This window comes from Halichoeres trimaculatus, unplaced genomic scaffold (genome assembly GCF_033239565.1).
Source record: "Halichoeres trimaculatus isolate MK-OKI-2021-1 unplaced genomic scaffold, fHalTri1.1 fHalTri1_scaffold_3, whole genome shotgun sequence".
NCBI classification, from domain to species: Eukaryota; Metazoa; Chordata; class Actinopteri; order Labriformes; family Labridae; genus Halichoeres; species Halichoeres trimaculatus.
In genome coordinates this window covers 9,066,140-9,079,146 of record NW_027437181.1, presented here as the reverse complement: position 1 = coordinate 9,079,146, position 13,007 = coordinate 9,066,140, and the positions used below count along the sequence as shown (strand labels likewise).

Here is a 13,007-nt window from a genome sequence, read left to right as displayed (position 1 = left end):
CACATAATAAAATCCAGACATAGAGGCGTATAGCTCAGTAGGTGAGTCACTATTTCTGCTCCACTAAAGGTTTTCACTGTGTCTTTAAGGAAATCTCTAACAAAGGACACTTTCCTCAACACTAGAAGCAAAGAAAGTTAAACAGTTTGAGTGAAACCTAACTAAACATCATCCCTTTGACTCGGGCCTCCTTAGGTTGTGTGTAAACATCTTAAAGGAAAATCTCATAAAACACACACACAGTAAATTGAAGCTGTGGGTCACATGGGACCAAAGCAGAGCTCAGTTAGTCCACCTCACTGTGAGCTGATCCGTCCCCCATGTGTCTTCATGAGAGCCGGCCGGCTGCTGGAGCTGCCGGGCGGAGGCCTGTGATGAAATGGGAAGAGACAGGGAGGAGATTGGTTTGTCCGCCGCTGCCACAGTGATGGATGCGGAGGAAACCAGGAGGACCACACACACATAAACGCAAACACAACCTGCAGCCCATCACCACTATATTTAACCATAATACAACAGGATGAGGTGATACATTTCAATTCACATGAAACCATAACAGCATCACAACCTTATCGTATCCTGTGTTAGCTGGAGTCAGAGGTAGAGCGGCTCCTGCAGCCAGAGGAGGACAGTCTCTCTCCTGCCTCTTGATATTCCTCTCAGGCTAATAAACTCAGAAACAACAGGATTATCTTCAAATCAGAACATCAACAAAGAAATGGAGGGAGACATTTGGTTACCAGAACAATATTTCCTCTTTGAAGTGGCTCAGTCATGATGTTTGTTTTTCCAGCACTCTCATTTTGTTAATACTCAGAGATTACGTTCACTGTGGTGCTGGAAATAGACAAGACCGACTGTTTTGAAAAGGGACATTTCAATTTTTTTGAGACAGGTTTTTGAAGATGAAGATGACTTTACTGCTTAGTTTGATAAATTTGTTAAATTAATATTTCACAAAGCCTTTTTGGTCTTGCACTATCCAAGGATGTGGCCTTGCACCTGCAGCACAATGATCAGCTTACCAGGTTTACAGGCTTTGGAAGAGTGAGAAATGAAACCAAACTTAACATCATGTGACAGTTTAGGACAAAACTGGGACTCACATACAGACAAGGTCCAATACTCAGAATTTAATTCATAGACAAAGCTCTTTACTAAACTGTTCAGGGTCCCCCCCCAAGTGACAACAAATCCAAAAGAAGCTTTTGGTATGCCATTCATCGCTCAGTGCCACCTGCCATTCCTCATTAACACCTACCAATCGCACAGTCACACTTGCCAATCGCTTGGGAACAATTACTAACCGCAAAGTGACACCTGCTAATCGCACAGTGACAGCTGCCAATCTGTCAGTGACATCTGCCAAACACTCAGCGACTCCTGCCAACAGCTCAGTGATGCCTTCCAGTTACTTAGGGTCGCATACAACAGTACAACGGTACCATTGTTATGATTGTCGTGTACTACCGTGTTGCACATGTGCTGCTCAATCTGCTGACTGTCTTTCACTTAGCACTTAGCATTCACCATTACACCAGATAATTGGCGCAACTCTACTTTAGTGGAGACAGTTATAGCACCACCTACAGGCCTGGCATGCTTACTACAGCGTGTTCAGTCCTTCTGTGTTTCAGTGTAAACTGCATTGTAGTGTTTTCAGATAAAACATTGTCGTTGACACCTGCCAATCGTACCATGACACCTGTCAATTAGCCAATGTCACAAGCCATCATCAATGGCTCATCTTGGCTGCCAAGATGGCCTACAATATTTGGGTCATGAGGTAGGTGGTTAGCACCCTCTGTGTACACCTCCTGTGCACACCACTGCACTGAACTGTCCTTTTAAAGCTGCTCCGCCTCCAATCTCCCCAAGATTAATGTAACAACAGCCTGTGAGACATGAGTTTCCCTGCTCAAATTTTATTAGCAGCTGCAGCAGGCTGAACATGTCAGCATCAGCTGATAGATTTATAAAGATTACATCCCCGTCTGTGAGCTGATTCTTTTATTAGAGGCCTTGATATGGAGTCAAGAGCACAGTGAGAAAACACAGCTGAAAAACACTTTTACAACAGTTATGTGGCTACTAAAGGCTGACATTTACACACGCACACACACATACACACACACACACACACACACACACACACACGCACACACAAACACACACGCACAAACACACACACGCTGAGGGAGGATATGATTAGAATTTAATAAACTGTCATTTCTTCTTACATGTGAGCCGTTGCTGTAATGATCTTTGTCATGTTTGGTGTTCAGCGTCCTCATGTTTCATTAAGGTCAACACTCGTCAGAGCACTGTGATCAACACACACACAGGCCTCGGTGGTGTGAAAACCAGACTCAGCAGGTGTGTGTGTTTGAGTGTGTGTGTACAGGGGCTCAGTAAAAAGGTCAGCCAGTCGGCAGGAATCTTCCGTCAAAGCCTCCAGGTGATCCGCCTGCTGACCCTGATGACACTGTCGTTAAATAACACCCCATGAGTGTGTGTGTCTGTGTGTGTGTGTGAGAGACGTTCCTGTGTGGTGAGCAATATTAAATTCCCAGCAGGGCTGATTTAGAGTCATATTCATTGTTTTCTGCACCTGCTAGCTCTAATTTATGGTTTCTGAACCAACTTTGAAAAGTTGATAAAGTCATCATCAGAGCCAGATATGGGCTAGAAAGCTTTTTGTTATCAAAGCCTGGTCTCATTTATAATGCTATTACGAAAACAACTGCTTCTACTACTACTACTACCACCCCCAATAATAATTATACATCTTCATTTCTAAAGCACATTTTTTAGGTCTCAAAGACGCTGTACAGTAGTCCAAAAGGCTGGTAATCGGAAGGGAAAAGGACTATTTGGGAAAAAGCGAGTCTGTACAGGTAGGCTTATAAACCAGATTTTTAAAAAAAAAAGGGTTTGAGCATTTTTGATGTCGTTAGGAAGTGGATTCCAGAGTTCAGAGGCAGTCACAGGAAAGGCCCAACCACCCCAGGCTTGACGTTTGGTCTTCAGAACTTTCAGAGGTTTGACATTTTTGGACCTGAGGGACCTGGAAGGTGTGTGGTGTTAGAGGAGATCACAGAGGTAGAGGGGGAGCTTGTTCATGAAGGGTTTTGTACAGTGGCGTGCACTGACTTTTTGAAGGGTAGGGGTGAAAAATAAAAAAGACACATACAGCATGTGCTTATCACTGAAGAGGGGATGTTTCGCAAGACACTTAAACACACACATTTGCCCCCAATGAGAGCTCTTTAATATGCATTTGGCTCCTTAAGAAGGCACTGTAGCACATCTTTTTCAACAATTGTGCCCCAAACCCATCCTGGGCACACCACTAGTTTTGCCGTTGGTTGGCAGAACTTTGAATTAAATCCAATGTTCGATACTACAGTTCACAGTGACTGGCGGGGTGTGGTCTCTGGAGGGGGCTCTGGCAAGGAGGCTGGCAGCAGTTTTTAATGTGCTGCAGGTTAGTGTTGTGCAAAGGAGGAGGTGGGGTCAAAGATGACACCAAGGAGCCAGTTGTTCAAAGGTAATCTGATCGGATTTTGGTTATCAGATTGGATAAAATTCGGAATTCTCTTTAACTGTGCGCTGCCACTCTTATCTTAAAATATGTTTTAAAAATCTGTTACTTTTTTTAAAATCTTATTGTTTTATTGTATCTTAGTAATTTTATTCTGCTTTTTAATGATTTTTTTCTTTTAATTTGTTCTGTGAATTGCCATGCTGAAATGTGCTATATAAATAAACTTGCCTTGCCTTGAAAATGAGTTGTTCAAAAGAGAAAGAAGGATCTCAAATATCCACTTTGTATTTTATTTTGCATATTTGTTATTCATTTGTTGTGGCTCAGATGAGGGGCCATTAAAGAAATAAAAAAACGGAAGTGGATGTTTATGTTATTTTTGTTTTTTTCTCAATATAAATAACACCCACAATGACCCCATGTTGGCTCTTCTACCTGTTGTTCTATATGGAGCTGGTAGCCCACATTATGATATGTTGTCCCATTTAGACCACTGGTAATCCAGATTTGGTCATCTTAAAACTGTGGATTCGGATCAGGGTGATCCAATCCAATGTTGCTTTGAAAAAATGGCATTAAACTGAGATGGATTACCTGATCCTGGATAGCAAGAAATGGGATTTTCAGCCGGATTAAATTTATTGAACAACTGGCCCAAGGTTGTGGACTGTGGTGGACAGAGTTACGGTGGAACCTTCAATGAAGAGGGAAAAGTTTCATGTGGAATGAGTGAGGAACTCTGGGCCTGTGACAAGGACTTCTGACTTGTCATTGAAGAATTGAGAAGGTTTGATTGCATCCAGGATTTAATGTGATAGACAGATGGAGTGGGAGGTGTCAGTGACAGTTTTAGAGGTGAGGTAGAGCTGTGTGCCATCAACGTAGCAGTGGAATTAAGGGCCATGGCTGCAAATGACCTGTCCAGGTGGGAGGATATAGAGTATGAAGAGAATCTTTTTATGGATCAGACCTTTTTGTTTCAAGATATTTTCCTTACTTGACAGAGAGAGTTTAATTAAAGGCCTGTTATACAAGCCTACTTCATATAAAAGCCTGTTACCTTTGGCTATAATTACAAATGAAGAACCTGGTCTTTCTTTAATGATTCATGGCGACTAAAGTCTGTGAGGATTATCAGTTTGGCATCGATAGCAGTGACACCTTTGGCCAGAATCGATAAGGTTTTTCTCCCAGGATAAAGCCATTGAGCCAGTTTTTACTGTTGTTGGAGAAAAAGAATTGAGGTCAAGAAGGTTGCTGAATTACCGTCTGATCCAACACCTGTTGGTGAGTTGAAGCATACACAGTGAATGCCTGTAATATGTCTTTCAGCTGGACAGTGAATGTGAGTCCTGTCTTGGATTATGTTGTGATACTTCCGCGTTTCTTCAACTGTCAATTTTAGCTTGAAAAGGCTGTAATCACAGTTTGTGTAGGCTTCTGATTAGAAAGTATGTCCTCAAAAGACTCATGAAAGCATGTCCCACTCATGACAATCTTGCTTTTCTGGGTCTTTTTATCCACCATCCATCACTGCACTGCCTCCATCTCTCCAACAGGAGGTGTTTAGCCTCCTTCACAGGGAGCAGAAATAAACACACACACCCAACCTTTTTCTTCACTCATGTGTGTCCTGTGTTTGTGTTTCCAGCCGTCATATTGGGGGGATGAAGGCTGGAATTTGGGGTCTGGCAGGCAGCTGTGTCTCATCTGTGTGTAATGAAGAGCTTTAGGAGGTGAAGCCTGTTATTAAAGGGTCAGGATGGCTTCAGTCGGAGCATCCTGCTGTTTCCTGGAAGGTGCAGAGAGCGCGGTGAGTCTGGAACAGCTGCAATGCTGGGATGATACCAAATTCTGATACCGGGTTGAGGGTTAGACTGAAACCAAATTAAGAAATAAAGCGCTGAATAAGAAGACGTAAATATACAACAGAGACCCTGAATTACTCTGACCCTTCACTACTTCAGTAATTGTTTGTCATTTAGCTTCAGCTCTCTTCAGCTGACCACACAGGCTCACAAAGCACCACCGCTGTCATACACCTACCTCTGTTCTGCTGTGAACAACTAATTCATACACTAAGGGAAAAAAAAACTTCCTGTACTTTCACCAAATGTGCCCTGCAAGCAGAAACTGCAGCTGAACTTGCAGCGGAGGAGTGAAAAGGAGGAGAAACTGCTGAAATATTGGAGGGAAGGTGTCAGACACATCACCTCCTCCTCCTCCTCAATCCAAGTTCATCTGAGATGTCTGAAAACAGCAGCTGCTACTTTGAGAAGTTTTTTTTTTTTATTTTGCCTACAAAGTCTTTTGCGACACAATAACCTGGATAATAGCTGTCACACCCAGCCCAAATTATTTTAACAAATATTTATTTTCACCTGCAGATGTTTACACTCCATGCTAATGTTAGCTATTCCTTAACAAAATGATTAACAAAGAACTACTCAGTGCAAACATAGAGTATAAGCGCTGCCAATCACTTAAAGAGACTTTGAGTTGGTGCCAAACTCAGCCTCTGAGTAAAACTGAGTAAGGAGTTGAGTTAAGTTAGTGAGAAAGTGCTGCAGGAAATTCACTACGAATGGAAGAAAATGATGTTTTCTTAAGCAATATATTCTAATCATGCACACAATCTTACATACGTTGCCAATATTTCACTGTAATGTCCACTTTCTTGAGACTCTAAAACCTCACTTTGTATGAGCTGTTAGTGAACAACTTGACTTGTCGGACTGTTTAGCTCCTTTCTACAGTTCTACAGTTTCATTTAGCAGAAACATTTGTCCACATTGACGTACAATAAGAGCAAGAATTCAGACAGAAGGAAAACCTAGTTAGTGCGACAACAGAGCTACAAGTTACTGCCATAAAGTGCAGGATTTTTTTTTTTTTTTTTTAAGTAGTGACGCATAATTGAGCCAACAAACCACAATTAATTGCTGCAACAATATACTTCAACCTTCAACAACATTTAGTAAATAGATCTGAAAAATCAATAAGAGCTGAGTCTTAGACCTTCTGACACATTCTACCCCTGAGGACAAATAGGAGAAGGGTCAGATTAAAAGCTGAAGTGTTCCCTGAACAGACATCTCTTAAAAGCAGAAAAGGACTTTGTAGATCATACAGAGTTTGTCAATTCATTCCACCATTCGGGCACAACAGAGGAGAAGAGTCTGGCTAGAGATTTGGAGCCGTGCTGGGCTGGGAGCACCAGGCGTCTTTCACAATCAGAGCATAGTGGGTGTGGAGGAGTGTAGCCCTGGATGAGGGACCCCAGGTAGGCAGGGACTGTTCTTCTCAATGTTTTGATTTGAGCTGCTACTGGAAGCTAGTGAAGAGAGATTAACAGTGGGGTGACATGCTGTTTTGGGCTGGTTAAAGACCAGACGTGCCGCTGCATTCTGGATCATCTGCAGAGGCTTAAATGGACACACAGGGAGGCCTGCCACGAGGTAGTTGCAGTTGTCAATGCGTGATATCACAAGGGTCTGTACCAGCACAAGCAGGACACTGATCTGTGGTTGAACCAAGGGACAAGCAGGAAGGACTTTCATATGCAAGGTTTTGTCTGAATGAATGTAGGAGAGGGCCTTGTTGTCAGTCCAAGCAGTGACGTATCTTTCTTTCACACAGTGTCCACAAATGACAAATATGGCACATTTGGTACCAAGTATTTGAGCCTGTGTGCGGGGAAACTACATCTGTGACTGGAACACAGTCCAACAGGTAAAGATAAAGGGCTGCACGATCAAAACTTTGATAGTCAGCTAGCCTGATAACCTCTACCACAGTGTGTGGCTACTGCTACAGCCCATACCATCAATATATGTTTCTCATCAGTTTTGGAGTTTCCTGTATTGGGTGAAGAGATGAGTCAGAAGTTTATATATTCTGTTTTATTTTTTTAACCATTGTGCCTCGTCTTTCTTTCTAGTCAAACTGCCTCCTTCACCATCAGTCAGTGGGTTCTTCCCTGTCTTGTTGCACTCACTCCCCTTTTCCTTCTTCAGCCTGGTCTGTCAGATTGTCTCTAGTTTTGGTCGATACAGCCTGTACTCTTGCTGTCTGTTAGTTTTAAGTGTTTTGACCCAGCTTCTGATCTTGTTTGCCTGCTGGACCTCTGCACCTTTCCCTTTTTCACTGTTTGAACTCTTAAAGTCTCTGCGTCTAAGTCTTTCTTTCTGTGTCTGAAAGAAGTGCAGACAAACAGAGTCTGCAATGGGAAGAAATCAGAAATGGACAAAGAAAAGCTGAAGATGTGATCAACTAACACAAAATCAAAGACAATAGGCTGGTTCGCTGACAGTGCTCTTTCGTCTGCCCTTCCAGCATTTGGTGATCTTGAATTAGTTTGGGTAGTGTTGTCAGATTTTGAATCTTGATCATGTATCTAATTGTCTTTAACCATTCATTAGTCCTGTTCTTGTAAGTTTATGCTTACTCAGTCTATGTCATCATTACGATGCATGTGCATCTTGACTGCAGAAGCAGCGTTTAGCTCCATTCATTCAGACCAATTTGCATTTTATAAACACTAAATTCAACCTGTTAGCAGCATAAAAATGTACGGCTGTTCTGTGGTCAGTTTTAGAAACGATACTATACAACAGAGGTAACATCTATCAAGTTTTGACCGTCACAGAGCAACCAGTGTTTTGGAGTTAATAGCAACCATGCAAACTGGTGATTTTCAGCCGACAGTATCAGTGATTAACGGCCGAGAGTCACCAGTTAACAGGGTCACACTTTATACTAAAACACCAGCAACGTCTGTGGGTAAATACTGGGTAAATACTGGGTAAATACGTCTGTCTTGATCTGATTTGGTGCAGTTCTCCGGATGTAGTTTTCTGGTTCTTTTATTATGGATCAGGTCTCATAGTCTGTGTGCCTTTTTTGGTTTGGGAGGGTTACTGATGTATTGACACATATTTGCGTCCTGGTATGTCACAGTGTGGTAAATGCCCAGGATAATGCAGTCATGAGCATCGAGTGACAGTTGTGTGTTTAAATTGCTGTATGGACACAAGTCAGATTTCTCTGCTAAAAATGTCTGTCCACCTAGTGTCTGTCCACTTGCTGATCTCTTCTACCCACTCACTGCTATTTTACAAACCTGGGAGCCGTTAACCATCTGTAAAAGTGATGATATTCAGTTTAAAAATCAGTTTTTTGGTGGTTAACTCCTCCACGCCATTTGACAAACCATTATACTCTGCAGGGCCTCTACACCCAAGTTGTTCATGCATCCGGCGTTGTTGATAAACCATTATACTCTGCAGGGCCTCTACCCCCAAGTTGTTCTTGCATCCGGCGTTGTTGATAAACATATAATCCCTCTATTAGTTTCATTCAAGTCAATCTGTCAACTCACACTGGATCTGTTCTGTCGCAGTATGGCTGCGTTGCTGCTCTGTGGTGTTGCAGGTAATACGCAGCCATCCTATTGTGGACGGGCGCAGGGCTATGACGCATAAATTCAGCATAGGGAAGATTGAGCAGGACAGGAAGTCATGACTGGAAACTACCTAAAAACACCCAGTAACTTTCAAAATAAAACAGACCATGTCAAAATCAGTTAGTATTTAGCTTGACTACGATGACGAACGGACATGATGAGCGGAGCCAGACCAGGAGTCAAGAGGTTTGAGGTTTTACAGCCCAACATGGAAGAAGAGAGACTTATCAGAACTTCCCGGTCCTGAACATGCAGCCGGTGTGAGTTGACACACGCAGTCAAGACACAGCGCAACAGAGTCTCATTGCAGACATATTTGGTGTATTTCAGGCGTTAGGTTGCAGCTTTGCCTGACAGTGAGGTTGTTAATGGTCCTGTTTCTTGCTCAACCAGGTGACTCTGTGTGGAGTATGCATGTTCTCCCTGTGCATGGGTGAGTTCTCTCCAGCTTTTACAAACAAATGCCTGCAATTACTTGGAAGCCATAAATCCTGACTCCACCGCTTTTTAAACTGTTACATATGGTTGCCCTAATAGCCAATCAGAGTGAAGAACTACGGTTAATCCTTTGCAAAACTGTGGGCCCAATTAATAAAAACATGTTTTCTTGCAGGTGTAAAATCCCATGGCCAGGAAGAGGTAGTTCACTCATGCTTTAAAAAGACCAGAAGGTATAACATAAATGTATGTGAGTCATAAAATTAGAACTCAGAGGTTTAACACACCACATCCAACACTCCCCTGATGTTTCCACTTTACATTTTCCTCCTTTCCACTCACATAATTGTTTTTTAAAAACCATATCACGGCTCCCTCCACACCACATGGCTTCATTTTACTCTTGCATATTAAGACCCACATCTCACGCTCTCTCTTACACACACACACACACTCATTCAAACACACACACACACTCATTCAAACCTCCGGAGTGTGCTGAACTGTACGATTAAAGGTTAATGGATTTTTACGGCTGTGAGAGTTAGCCTCGATCGTGTCCTAATTAGAGTTCGTTCAGTTTCTCCTCCCTTCACAGCCGGCCTCTCAGTCCTCCTGCTGAGCCGTTTGTTTCAGCACACACAGAAAGTAGGCCGGCCGGAGTCACTGTGCGGTCAGGGCCTGAGGGGCTGTATTCCTTTGGCCTGTCAGGACCCACCAGGACCCCATCAGGAGAGTCACTTTAACAGACCTTTCAAGACTGTCTAACTTGTTCTAAGATCGACTAAAGGCTCCATATACTGCAAGTTACTGTAAAGCATCTGGGCTCTTTCATTTTGTGTGGATTTGTATGCCCCCTGTGGACAAAGTATGTCACTGCAGTTCCATTTTTAATTTGCCAATCTGGATTTGTGATCTTTAGAAATTTGCAACTGGGTCTAGTTATTCAGACAAAGACAAATATGCAAAGGCCCTCTTCCAGTTTTCTGAGCAGAGTTTCTGGTTCCTCAGTGTGTGACATAAAACAGTAACATGGAGGAGGAAGCATGATGGTCTGGGGCTGTTTGGCTAGATCCAGAGTCTTTAAACCAAAAAATGCTCCCACAGTACTCTGCAGCATCCTTCATGCAGTATCATCTGGAATGAGCCTGGATAGTTTGGGGTTCATCCTACAGCAAAATAATGAGCCCAGACATCAGTCCAAGCTCTGCCAGAAGCACTCCAAGAACTAGAAAAGCACTCAGAGAGCGCAGACCTCCAACAAGCATATTGTGATTGTCACGCAACACTTTAGTCCTACATAAATGTCATACTCCCTTTCAGCAGACTGTCTGCTACATTTTGGTGTTAGTTGCAGGTTTGTACGATAATTTGTTACCTGACAGTGTTGAAAAGTATGATAACCCAGTACATATTTTATATTCCAGATCTTAATATCCAAAATATTGTCAGGATCTGGATCGTACTTTTACATCCATCAGAAATTATGGTGACCTTGTCTTGTATTGTTTTGCAAAGCAATCCAACCATTAATCATGACGCTACATACCCATATGGTGAAAACCACTCTATCTCACAATGATAAAAAATCCTTTAAAAAAATCCACGATGCAGATGGTGATCCAGAATTTAATCACTTCTTCTTTAACTCATTTTGAGCAAATTTCATGAAGATCTGTTAGTTAGTTTTTGTGTTATGTTGTTCAAAGACAGAAACATGGAGGGCACTGCCAGCACAGTCTCAGTCTGCAGAATTAAATAGGATGAACTGGACTGAAGAAACCTACAGATGACAAACATTTAGAAGAATTCCTGCAGGAACAGAGCTGGAAGAATTTTCTGAAGAAAGAATACCAACTGTACACTTTATCATTTCAATAAAAAGTGAAAAAACTGGGCTGTTCTAAAACTTTTGACTGGTACTGTATCAACATGACAACTGTCCATCATTTACAAACCAAACAGGACTCTGCACAGTGGAGAGTGAGTGTGTATCAGTGTGTGTTTGTTCTGAATAATTAAAACAGCACACTCAGAGTCTGAGCGTCTCTAAAAGTTTTTCGTTTCCTGATGAGTCTCTCTGAAATAATGATCTGTTTGCTTCTTCCGCTCTCTTCACTCATTGATTTAAATCTCCTCGATGAGAGGAGCTGTGGTCACTTTGTTTAAGTGCTGGAAAAACTGGTTCAATCTTTATCCGAGGCAAAGACACAGCGTCACAACAGAAAAGGAGAAACTTTGGAGGGCTGGGGCTGCGGAGAAACTTGCCTCGTGTTTTTGATCCATGTGAGATGTTTCCCTGCAGAGAGCTGAGCGCAGGGAGTCTAATGAGTGTGATGACCTTTGCCCTGTCTCCATCCCATCCCTGGTTTGTCTTTCTCTCAGGACGCAGGAGCTGAAGCGATGCATTATGAAGATAAATCCAATAAAGCACAGCACTCACACTGACGCTGCATGGAGGTGTTGGTCTCTGACTTTTTGACCAAAGCATTACTGAAAGGAGGTCGTCCATGGCCCTGAGCTTGTTCTCTGAGCGTTTTCTTGGAATTGAGATCGCTGGAGTTTCACATCTGAACTTTTAATTTACAAATGACACAAAGGCTCTGAGAAAACTCTTCTTTTTATTCTGCAGGCGAGAAATGGAAGTCCTTGGAATCAGGCCTGTTTGTCTGAAACATATGAATAAATATTGATGACCTGTTGGGCTCTACATCACTGATCACAGAGCGTCTTCAAACACACGTGATCCTGTCTTTGTCTGTCTGATATTTACGGTGTGTGTTCTTTAAGAAATCCTCTCCTCATGAATATTCTGATCCTCTCTGTCTCTTTGTTCTCTGTGTTTCGGTTGTGACTCAGACGGCGGGATCAAAGCCCGGGATGTTTCTGTGTCTTCTTTGTTCTTCTGGACGTCCACTTGTCTCTCACACTGTTTAATCCTCCTTGTGTGTATGTGTATGCGCCGGAGGAAGTGTGTGTGTGATTTCTCTGGTTGTGTTCTGCTTATTTAACACTCTGTCAGAGTCTGATCTCTCTAATGAGCAGCTCTCCCCACAATTATAGATCATTAACACGCAGGCAGCATAAATTGATCTGATTGAGACATAAACACGAACACACACACAGAACAGACACAGAAACACACACTTTAGTAATCCAATCTTTTGCTTTATGGCCGTTATCTTGTTTTTATTGTTCAGAACTGTTTGTTTTTATTTCTACATATTTAGAAGTCAGTGAGTTTAACACATAGGAAAATGTAACGGAAGCACTTTATAATTTGGCCCCCATCTTACAGCGTAGTTTCCTCAACTTTCAGGGTAACTTTCCGAAATGCACACGTCAGTTTGTGGAACCTGCGTAATAGTTACACTTGTGTCTTAAAGTCTAAGTGCTGTTGTCTTACAGTGTAGTTTCTGTGTCTTAATGTGTAGTTTCCTCAACTGTTGGGGTAACTCTCACATATGTACCATGACATTTTGCGGTAGTTAAACTTGCGTCTTACAGTGTAAGTCCTGGAGTCTTTCAGTGTAGTTTCCTGTGTCTTACCATTACCTT

The 13,007-nt window shown here is 42.4% G+C and overlaps 1 long non-coding RNA gene across 1 annotated transcript in view; it reads left to right on the top strand.

Annotated features, from left to right (window-relative positions):
* The window catches only part of LOC141788278 (uncharacterized), a 31,176-nt gene extending 19,038 nt beyond the window's left edge, over positions 1-12,138 (top strand). The window contains exon 3 of the long non-coding RNA XR_012598124.1: positions 11,835-12,138. This is a non-coding gene — a long non-coding RNA (uncharacterized LOC141788278). The remainder of the gene's footprint in view (positions 1-11,834) is intronic.
* The last annotated feature ends 869 nt before the right edge of the window (positions 12,139-13,007 follow it).